The sequence below is a fragment of the Callospermophilus lateralis genome, chromosome 12, assembly GCF_048772815.1.
Source record: "Callospermophilus lateralis isolate mCalLat2 chromosome 12, mCalLat2.hap1, whole genome shotgun sequence".
NCBI lineage: Eukaryota > Metazoa > Chordata > Mammalia > Rodentia > Sciuridae > Callospermophilus > Callospermophilus lateralis.
In genome coordinates, this window is record NC_135316.1 from 93,372,139 (window position 1) to 93,384,298 (window position 12,160).

Consider the following 12,160-nt stretch of genomic DNA (forward strand, 5'->3'; position numbering starts at 1 on the left):
ATATTTAAATTAAACCACACATACAGTAACTAAAAAGTGATAATCACATCTTAAATTTTATGTCAGCTATAAATTTACCTACATGATTCCTTGGGCATCTCCTGGGGTGTTGATGATCACTATGTTAGACAAGTGGAATGATTAAATCAAATTGATTTATCAAATCAATGTCAAACAGGATGAAACAAAGAATTTCAGTCCAAATCTTGAATTCTTTCTTGTAGACCATATTGTTTATAACACATTTCCTTGGGAAATTTTATTCTGAGTTTCAGAAAGAAATGCCCCAAATACCCTAATTCTCACACTAGTGGAATATTGGGCAGGATATGTTCTAGTCTGCTAAAACTTGCAGCTCTTGGCACTTGATAACACTTTCTCTATATGTGTATTATCTATCACCTATCTATGCACGCATCCATCTATATGATCCTATATGTACTTTACGTACTGTCTAGAGATTTGGCTTCACATCATCTATTAGCTCAAGCATGATAGTATAGGCACAATTTAAACAAAATAGAAATAAAGAACAAAAAGATAAATTTCACAGTGTCTCTTAAATATGCCATCCATAAAAAAACACTATTTCCATTATGATTTCCTGTGCCCTTTGTATCCATGCATAGGACTACAACTAATGCCAAAGCACAAACCATGGGACAGGAAGCAACACTGTCAGTACTTGTGGAACATATCTAATGACCACAACTTGGGCCATACCTGAATATTAGACTTCCTGGTCAGAGCATAGAGAAGACTCAGGTATTTTAGAGTGTAAAGTGGGTTAGAAATAAAGGAATGACCAATTCATAAGAACCTGTAAATTTTTATGCACTCAGTCCTTGGTGAAAGCATAGTAAAAAGACCTCTGTATCTCTACCCCAACACAGATGAGTGGTTTTGAGAAACAACTAAAAGATATGTGTATAGGAATATATTTGTTCATTTTTTGTGTCTTTTGCATACTTTCTTAGACCCACAGTTCTTTTTTCTCAACTTCCAAGATGCAAAAATCCTCTTATAAAAAAAAACCTGTAAACAAAGTTTTATTCATTGTCTTCAAACAGATAGTTCCTAAGTAAAAATCTCTCTTTAATAGAATAGCAAAAGTTTAAAATATAGTGCTATCGATGTATTATCTTCCTGATATTCTGTTAGGATGAGGGTGAAGCATCCAACCTCCCATGGTTGGAAATGGAACAATTAATTTATCTTTCTTTGTACAAGAAATTACAATCTCAAATATAAAACTGGAAAGAAAAGTAATTTTACTATCTTCTCTCCTAATAGTTCTTTTAACAAAATACACATTAAGCATAACAAAAAGTCTTTTCATTTTACAAAGAGAATCTTTTAAGAAATGAAAATGTCATAAGAAAAGAAAATGAAAATTGGAAACTAATTTCCAATACCTGTCTTCTGTGGTTGATTCAATGTCAGTCATATAATAATATGAGTACATCAGATTTATAAAAATTGCCAAGAGTCTGCAAATATTCTTATATCACTGAAAGACAATAAAAAAAAACCTTGGAAAGTTGTGTTATATACAAGACTCTAGGCATTACTCCAGAGTCTGATCTTAATATACAGTATGAGGATATGAATATAATTATGGCAATTAAAATATATCTTTTTAAAAATAGCACACCTCTAATATATAGTCAGGAAGTATGAAAAAGCACAATGAGTAATCACAAGTACAATGGATAACAATGTGGGAAATAATGAATACCATTTTCGGCTATCTGGCAAGTATTTTGATTCTATTGCCCAAAAAGAAATAGAAATATCTCCAAGTACTTTTCACAGGCTCACCTGTGACTGGTAATATCTTCTTTACCAAGAAACATGTAGCTTTTCAGCAAGAACCTTGGGTATGCAAATAAACATCTACCTGATCATTTTATACTGCCATGTCCCTGACTCCTTTAGAAATAAATATTGTGCTTTGTTGGGCTCATATCTGATTGTCAGCTCTGTACAGTCAATCAGGTATCTCAGGAAAATTCTGTCCCATATTTTCCTTCAAGAAGACATGCCCCTTGGTGGAGGTGTAGATGAAATAGTAGTTCAGGCGTTTGTTTTGGGGCTCCCCACAACTACCTGACAAAATAGCTAAGATGGGCTTCCTGAGAGTTACCCCATGATACATCAAATCACAGTGTGACAATGTGCATAGAGCTTGGATCTATGAGAGCTTAAGAAAAGGTGCCTAGGGCTCAGCAAGCAAGAAACTGAGTAGTTTGTGGAAAAGGGTGACAAGGAAGCATGTCATCATCATCTCTCTCCTTGCCTTCTGCTTAGACATTACCCTGCATCCTAACTTGATTAGAAATGTGATCCATGCACCACCTAGTCTTGGATAATATGTAGTCACAACTGGCTTTATATCTTGGAAATTTCTAAAAAGCCCTATTTTTCATGTCCAAAACACCAGATAAAATCCCTAGAGACTCACTTTTTTTTCTTCCTCAGCTTTACAAGAGCCATTTCTTCTGGAAACAAATTGTGAGATCATAGTGTAGGAACAAAGAAGCCAAAAGGCGGGGTGATGTACAACAATTACCACTCACCACTATGCACACAGTGGTAGCAAACTACTGCAAAGAAAGCAGAGCCATGACTAAGGCAAGTACCGTTTCTTCCTTTCTTGAGAGAAAATGACAGTCTCGTTGACCCCAACTCACCTGCTGCACAACTCAGACTGATTTAAGGGTGCTGGAGGTATAAAGATGTAGGAGCAACACTCACTCTCCATTTCTCTGAATAGAAATAAAAACACTCCAATTTTAGAAGATGAGAGCGGAAGAGTATTACAGGAAACAATCCACTGTGTGGATTACCCAAAAAACACCTGAGTGCTTCTGAAATGAAGCTGCTGAAGTGTAGAGTTCTGTCACTACATTTCCTAAAAGATGGGTATCAGCATGAGTTTTCTTACCCTTATCTTTTCCTATCCATCTGTGTATGCCAATAGGAGACTTGTCCTATTGACTCACAGGAAGTTAGTTCTGGCTTGCTAGTCCATCTTACTTGCTATGTAAATGCCTTCATATTCATAAAAGTCAGTCAATGAAAGATTTCTTTCTTGTCTATCATCAATAAAAGTAAGTCATGACCTCATATATTTAAGAATGAAATATGCAAAGCAAAGGGTACCATGACAGTCATTTGGCTGAATCGACTTCATTACTCTTCTTTTCCTGAGTTAATGATCATAAAGAGCTTTTCTGCAATATTGACTATTGGACAATAATGTTTTCAAATGAACTCACAGATATGTATGCAATCATGTCCCAATGTAAATAGTATTTCTGTGGGAGCATATTTCAGAAAATGTTATGAGATGAAGGTGATGAGAAGGTATTATTTTCAGTTCAAAGAATTCTTAATGAATATTGAAGAAAGATATTTTGGAGATATTAAAATTTCTTCTGAAGATGTAATTTGAGGTAATTCTGCTAAAAACATAAAAATTAAAATTCATGCATCAGCGACTGGTAGTTGATTATAAAATTCATTTCCTTTTTACCTGGGCAGAGTGAGACTGCCTTTCTCAAGCACCCTTGAAATGAGATGTGGCCATGCAGCCGACTTCTGTTCAATGGAGTGTGCGTGGAAATAGGGGGACTGCTCCCCGCCTGGCCATGGAAACTTCCAAAGTAAGATATTCCATATTCTTTTCTCCCTGTTGCTCCCAAAGTGCGCACAGCTTCAAGAAGGAAAGAACAGGGACATTGAGTGATCTTGGATGAGTGCTTATTATGAATCACTGCTTAAGACTTTGTGTGAGCAGTAAATGCATGTCTATTAGTTAAATCTAATAGAAATTTCACTTCTGAAGTGGAATAATAAACTCCTACCAGGCCGGACCTCCCTCAGATAAACACTTTGAAATTTTAACCAAAAAATCTACAAATTAACAAACAGTAACAGTCGCTTGAAGGTTCTAGATGGTGAACAAAAGAAGGGAGACTATGGAGGCATCAGTTCTAGAAGAAGCAAACACCACAAGACAAGTTTCCCCTTGACTTTGACTCTATAAATAGAATGGTCTGGAGTTAGTACTATGGATGGTAACTAAAAGTTGTATGGAAAACCCCATAATTTGGACCTAAAAACCAGAGGCCAGAGTTTCTGGAAAGTGATAAGAGAACCTTTCAAGAGTAGTTGAAAGTGATGGGGGAGTCACAAATTCTGTGTGTTGGTCTCTGGCTGATCCCTACACTATGCACTTACATGAAAATTCAACATGGTTAACTAAGGTAAGGATAAAATAATTAAATCAAGATTTGAATCGATATCCAAGAGATACTTCCTATCTATCTAAGTTAATTCCTAACCTCAGAACTAGAATCAGCTTTGTGAATACACATGTAGACAGATATGCAATAAATTTATCAAAAATCATTTATATAACCTAAGCTCAGGAAAGCAAAAAAGGCAAATCTCTAATTCTTGTAAAATATGAATGAAAGACTGAGAATGTAAGTTTTTTCTTACAAGAGAATGAATTATAGAAAAAAATATTCATTTGTTGTATGTCTAGACATTCCAGACTCTAGAATGCAAATAGTTCAGGGAGGCAAAAGAGTATAATAACTTTTTATTAATTTTTTATTTGTTTTAATTAGTTATACACAACTAATAGTAGAATTCATTTATGCATTTTGATATATCATACATAGATGGGATATAGTTTCTCATTTTTCTGAGTGTACATGTTATTGAATCATATTGGTTATGCAGTCACATATATACATACAATAATAAGGTCTGCTTCATTCTACTATCTTTCTTATTCCCACATCCCCTCCCTCCCTTCATTTCCCTCTACCTAATCTAAGGTAACACTATTCTTCTCTAGTTCCCCCTGCCTTATTGTGAATTAGCATCCTCATATTAGAGTAAAAATTCGACCTTTGTTTTTTTGGGGATTGGCTTATTTCACTTAGCTTGATATTCTCCAACTCTATCCATTTACTGGCAAATGTCTTAATTTAACTCTTTTTCAAAGCTGAGTAATATCCCATTGAGTATATATACAACATTTTCTTTATCCATTCTTCTATTGAAGGAAACCTGAGTCGGTTGCGTAGTTTAGCTATTGTGAAGTGAGCTGATGTCACTCTGTCACTATAGCACGTCGATTTTAAGTCCTTTGGGTGTAAACCGAGGAGTGGGATACCTGAGTCAAATGATGGTTCTATTTAAAGTTTTCTGAGGAATCTCCATACTGCTTTCCATAGGGTTGTACCTACTTGCAGTTCCACCAGCAATGTATGAATGTACCTCTTTCTCCACGTCCTCACCAACATTTATCGTTGCCTGTATTCTTGATGATTGTCATTCTGAGAGGAGTGAGATAAAATCTTAGAGTAGTTTTGATTTGCATTTTTCTAATTGCTAAAGATGTTGAACACTTTTTCATATATTCGTTGATGGATTGTATTTCTTCTTCTGTGAAATAGCTGTTCAGTTCCTTAGCCGATTTATTGATTGGGTTATTTGGGTTTTTCTGGTGTTAAGTTTTTTGAGTTCTTTATGTATCCTAGAGATTAATGCTTTATTGGAGGTGCATGTGGTAAAAGATTTTCTTCCAATCTGTAAGCTACCTCTTATTTTTAAAATTTTACTCAGTGATAAATTGTATCCCAATGATTTACTAACGTCATCATTTTATTATATGTAATAACATGATAGTAACACAATGTCTTCTAGGGTACAACAGAAAAAAAACACAAAGCAAAACAGAAACACCTATAAATGTTTCCATGTTATTTTAAAAACAATGTGCTGCTTTCAAACTAAAGAGAAGTGTTGAATGAACAGATGTCATAGTTTTGTTTTTTTTTTTTTAATTTCAAGTCATGCTGTAGAACAGAAATGCAGCTTCCACTCAAGAGGTAAGATACCCTTCTATCATAGCTGCCAACTTCCCAACCACCCTCAGCCCCAAAGCTAGGAGGAGAGGAGCAGGACATTGAGCGCAGCTACAGCAAAGCAAAACTCTGCAGAAGTTGACTTCAGTCAATACTGAAGGAGAAAAAAAAAATATTCTGCATGGATTTACCTTTCAAAACTTGGTAGTCTGTCTGTCTACAGAATATAAACCCAAGGCTTCTAGCCCCTTCAGTAAAAAGGGACATCCAGAAAGTATGAGGATAATTTGAGAATTTGGCTGACAGAATCCAGGACTATGACATAATTAACGGGCCTGCTATAAAAATGAGATGAAATAAAACATATAATTGGTCCTCAAAAATACAAGTTCTCTTTCCCTCTTGTAACTACAGATGTGCAGATTCTCAGATTAATCTTACAATTTCACCTTAGGAATCTGCTTTATCAGCCAAGCTTGGGTTCCTATGGAGAGATGTGAGGAACTGAAATGAAAAGGGCAGTTTTGGAAAACATGCAGCAATTCAAGGAACAAGCAGTTCATAAACCTCTTTGGTCTCAGACAATGTCTGTTTGACATTTGGGAAGAAAAGATATTGTCTGTTTTGCCAGTAAGATTGGCTCTAACAAGAAAAACAAAGGAAAATACAGCCATCTGACAACTCAAGTCTTTTACGTATTAGCTGGCATCAAAAGCCAAGACCCTTGGAGGGAATTGAACCACCAGCTTCATTCAGTTTCTCAGCAGCAGAAGCCACCGCAAGGTGCTTGCACAGCTTCTCCTTGGACACCAAATATCAACCTGCTAATTTACAGTGAAAGAACATGAGGTGTTGGTCACGGAAAGATGAAAATCCCCAGGCTCATAACTATGCAGTGTTAGAGAAGTCAGAAACCAAGACCCTGCTTTTATTCAAGTCAGAGGCAATGAGCCAGCAACAGAGAGATTTTAATTTAGTGTGACTTTTTTTTTTAACACATAAACATACAGCCTGGGGAAATCTTGGTTACAAACATATGGATTCTGCTCAATTTCTGCCTTTCTTGTGATCCAACATTAAGAATACAGCCGTGACACACATCTGGTACCAAATCCTGGTGGCCTGAGTGTGTCTAGAGCTACAGAATTTAACATTTCTTAAATTCTTGCTGGAAAATAGGACCAATTTCTCTAGTTTTTGAAGAGAAAAATATTCTTTCCAAGTGAACTTAGGAAAGGCACCCAATAGAAGCTGCTATAGAATAATAATTTCTAAATTGAATCTGTGAAAGAACAAACAGATGTGTAGTTTTGGAGTGGAGGCAAAGTCTACAGCCACTAATAGTCTGTCCTCTCTTCTGCTGGAAGAGTTTTCTTATTCTGATTTAAAAGCCAGGCCAGTAGTTTCTTTTGACATGGCATTTAGTGTGAGTAGTAATTCTCCCATTCAGTTTTATTATCTTTGAGGTAGTTACTCTTATTATCTTCATTTTACCAGTGAGGAAACAGGCTTAGAAAGGTTAAGTAGCTTGTTCAGGTACTCCATTCATGTGAATTACAAATTACATTCTTCCTGACAGCACAGAATGAAATACATAAGCTCTTCTGACTCATAACCTGGAGAAAAATATACCTAATTCCTGTATGTTCTTCTACAAAGTAGACCTAGATGTACCAGAGGATTTAATGTGTATTGATTTATGGTATGATGATCAAAACTCTAGGAAGTTTAAAGATGTCAAAAACAAAATTACTCATAACTCTAACCCTCAAGTAAAAACAACTTGAAATATATTCTTCCTGGTAAATATATGCTTTAATTTACAAAATATTGAATTCTTTCTTCATTAATTGTATTCTTTTTTTTCATTATTTCAAACAATGTTGCAAGTGCTTTTGAAATTTCTTCTAAAGGATCAGTTTATATATGATATAATATCTTTTGCATTTTTTGTTTAATCTTCAATTACATAGAAGAAACTTCCCCCAAAACATCAATAATAAAAGTTAAATATTAAATATTCATTAACTAGATACTTGCTTGCCTGTTACCAATATGTTGAACCACAAAGCACTTTTTAGTTTCATGACTGAAGTAAGGCAAAAATCCATGGATGACCTACTGTATTAGTTAGCCTCTCATCACTGTGACCAAAATACCTGATACAAACAACTTAAGAGAGGAAATATTTACTTTGGTTCATGGTGTCCAAGGTTTCACTCTATAGTTGGCTGGTTCCATAGCTCTGGTTCCATAGTTGAGGCAGCACATAATGGCAGAAGGGTGTCACAGAAGAAAGCTGCTCAGCTCATGATATCCAGGAAGGCAGGGGGGAGGCAGAAGGGAGGAGAGAGAGAGGAAAAAAAGGAAATGGCACAAGAAGAATAATATTCCAGGGCACAGTCCCAGTGACTTAATTCTTCCAACTAGTCCCACCTCCCACAATCTTTATCACCTCCCAATAGTCCATTCACTTATCCAGTAGATTAATACCTTGATGAGGTCACAGCCCCAGTATCCAATCAGTTCCAAAGAAGCCCAGCTCTGAATACTGCTGTGTCTGAGACCAAGCCTTCAACACTGGGCATTTGGGGAACATTTCAGATCTAAACAATAACACCTGTAGAAAAATATTGGAGATTAAAAAACCTGAAGAAATTGCCTGTGTGACTGATTATTTCTGTGTCTCTAATGGACAAAACTCCCTTAATTAAATTTGTTAGAGATGCAATTTTAACTAATATTTCTAATGAAATTCAATCTCTTTAGTTATGAGAATAATTTATAAAGTTACCTATATAAATCTAAATTTATATAGATTTATATAGGTAACTTTATAGGTCTATAACAATATCATCCTGGTTCAATCCTCCTATTTGACAATTAAGTTAAACACATTTTCATGAATCAAATTCCTGTAATAATTGCAAATGTAGTAAAAAATGCAGATCCAGTAAAATAGGTCTACTATGTGAAAACAAATTATTCTGCAACAGATAATAAAATATTATGTACTATGTTCTCCTAGAGAGTTTTCTCATATCAATTTCCCCATCACTACTAACAGACCATAAAAGTTTCTGTGCTCTTGGAAGAATCATTTTCAGATCGTGCATACCCACAAGATACACAAATCTCAAAACTACAACCAAAGGCACATTGAGGTTAATATAATAAAAAATAGAGGAAATATGAGGATAAGTAAATAAACATACAGATAAATGAATAAATTGATAGATAAGGATAGATGTAATAGAAGATACAAATAGATAAATATATATACACAGAAGATGTATTCAGTTGAATGATTATATATTCCATGCACTATAATAGGATTGCATGTTAATTAAGTTTATTTTTATAGTAGTTTAGATGTGGAAATTGAGACTTAAAACTGAATTTACTATTATCTCTACACTTAATAATTTACACATGCAGTATTCAAAGCTGAAATGTGAAAACACAGACCCTCAGTTATTTGACTGGCTTTTAGTTTCCACATATAAGTACGGAGGGTGTGCAGCATTTGTGATTCTGTGCCTGGATTATTTCACTTAACATAATGTATTCCAAATCCATCCATGCTGCCAAAAATGACAGTATTTTGTTGTTTTTTTTTTTTACAACTAAATAACATTCCATTGTTTATGCCCCATTTTCTTTATCTGTTCATCTGATGATGATTATACTACAGTCGATTCCTTATCTTAGCTATTGTGAATAGTGTTGCAATACATATGACAGTGTAGGCATCTTTTTGACATACTGATTTAATTTGGTTTGGATAGATACCCAGTAGTGGAATTACTAGGTCATATGGTACTTCTAGATTTTGAGGAACTTTCATACTGTTTCCCAGAATGTCTGTACTAATTTGCATTCTTACAACAGTGCAATATAGATGTTTTATATTGGCAACTCAAAAGCCAAGAACAGTAAGGTCAATGATAATGTCATTTTCTGAAATGATGAAAAATCCTAGTCAAGTTTCAATAAACCTCAGTTATAACTTTCCTTCAACATAGACAGCAATTACATTACTGGGAATTTCCATGTACTTTAGGCAAAACATATGCAAAAACCTTTGTGTTTATAAATAAAACAGAATCATAGTTTAGATTCAGAAATGAACATGGCTGTGGAATATTCAAAATGGTGGAGGATAATAACATATTATGGAGGACTATCCTATGCATTGAAGAACATCTAGTATCACCAAAGATGAAATATGAAGCATGAAGCATTATTAAAGACATTTGTTAGATATGAAGTATCCCCCAAAAGACAGTGCAAGAAAACACTGAAATGTTTGAGTTATGACATCCTTAACCTAATCCACTTAAATTAATTAATCCATTAATTCATTAATCCATTTGATTCCATTAACTGAGGTGGCTGTAGGCAGGTAAGATGTGACTGGAGAAGGTGGGTCACTGAGGGTGTGCCTGTGGGCTTAATATTTTGGTGGTGGTAAGGGGAACTCTGTCTTGCTCTCTCTGTTTACTGGTACCATGTCCTCAACTATTTTCCTCCAATAAACCATTCACTGTATGTTTGGCCTCACCTTGAATAGAGTTATGGATTGAGGCCTCTGAAATCATAAACTCCAAAGAAACTCCTCTAAAATTGTTCTTGTCAGGTCTTTTGGTCACAGTTGCAAAAACAGCTGACTAAAACAACATTGTTTTGGTTTGGATATAAGGTGTCCCCCAAAAGCTTAGATGTGAGACAATTCAAGAATGACAATTGAAGACAATTAATCCACTTAAGGATTAATCCACTTAATGAATCAATAATTGATTGGATTAATAAGTGAGAACTCTAGGCAGATAGGGTTTGAATGGAGGAAGTAGGGTTGTACCCTTAGAAATCATACTCTCTCATGAAGTGAGCAACTTTCCTCAGCCCTGCCCTTCTCCTATGATGTTCTGCCTCAGCCTGGACCCAGAGCAATGAAGTCGCTGAACAGGGACTAAATAAACCTCTGAAACTTTGAGCCAAAATAAATTTCCTCTTCTAAGTTGTTCTTGCTGGGTATGTTGCTTATAGCAACACAAAGCTTAGCAAAACAAGCATCTCATATTGCTGAGTTGAAGGGAAGTGGCACTAGCAGTGGAAATGAGGAATATATTCAGAATATAAAGTTAGAATTTAAAGGATCTGCAGCTGATGGGACTTACAGTGTAAGGGAAAGAAGGGTGTAAAGAATGACTTCAAATATTTTTTCATGAGAAAACTGGAGATGGGAGTTGTTATATACAGAAACAAAAGCCCTTAATCACTGTATTGTTAGTCTCCATGAGCGATAATTATGAAGCTATTGAGAAGATTCCTTATGATCACATACTTCTTCACTATTGGTATTTAGTGCCTGCAAAAACTAACATCTTTTTAATTATGACAAATATCTTTGACTAGAGTAAATCAATTTTAAATTTCCACAATAATATTTATTTAGTATTTAGGAGAAGTGAGGACATAATAAGAGTAGTAATTGTAGTGAGGAAGAAAAAAAAAAAAAACTGACATGTAGTCCCAAATGAAAGTTTTGTCTGGTTAGGGTTTGCATGAGGTCAGACACTGGGCATAAAATGGGGCTGAAAGTGTAAAAGTGAATGTAGGAAGGAGTGAATGTAGAAAGGAGATGTGGACACAGTGATGTTTGCTGCATTATTTTACCTAACTTTGGTCATAACCAATTGTGTACCCATTGTCATCTGACCTAGGGCAGTTAGGTTACACTGAGCATCTACACATTCCCAGTACAAGAAAAATGACTAAGTTTACTTCAAACCAAGAAAAGGGGTTTCAGTTTTCCTCTGTGAGCCTAAGGACAGGTTAGTCTACCACCTACTTCCTAAGGGATGTCTCTTGTAAATCATGACTCAGTTGCCTATGAGACCACATCTTCTCCCTTCGGTCAAAGGAGGTTATGGAATTATTTCCTAGACTTGTGCATTTTCCTAACCCAAGACCAAACCAAAATTCCATCAGAGGAGTGAAAACAAGATGAGTAAAGTCTTTCTGAATTACACAGCCCCCACCCTTTGAACTTATATTTCTCAATATAAATTTGAATAAGAGAAAGATAGAAGTCCTTCTCCTTACGGCATACTCTTAAATAGTCCATGATATTATTTTTTTCCTCAAAACCCTTCTACTTCCCTTTTATTTTCACTGGCTCAGTTTGATTTACACAAAAATATTGGTTGCAAAAGGGAACTACTAGATGGTGGTAGAACTCCAGAGCAGCAGCAATGAAAAACAGGAGA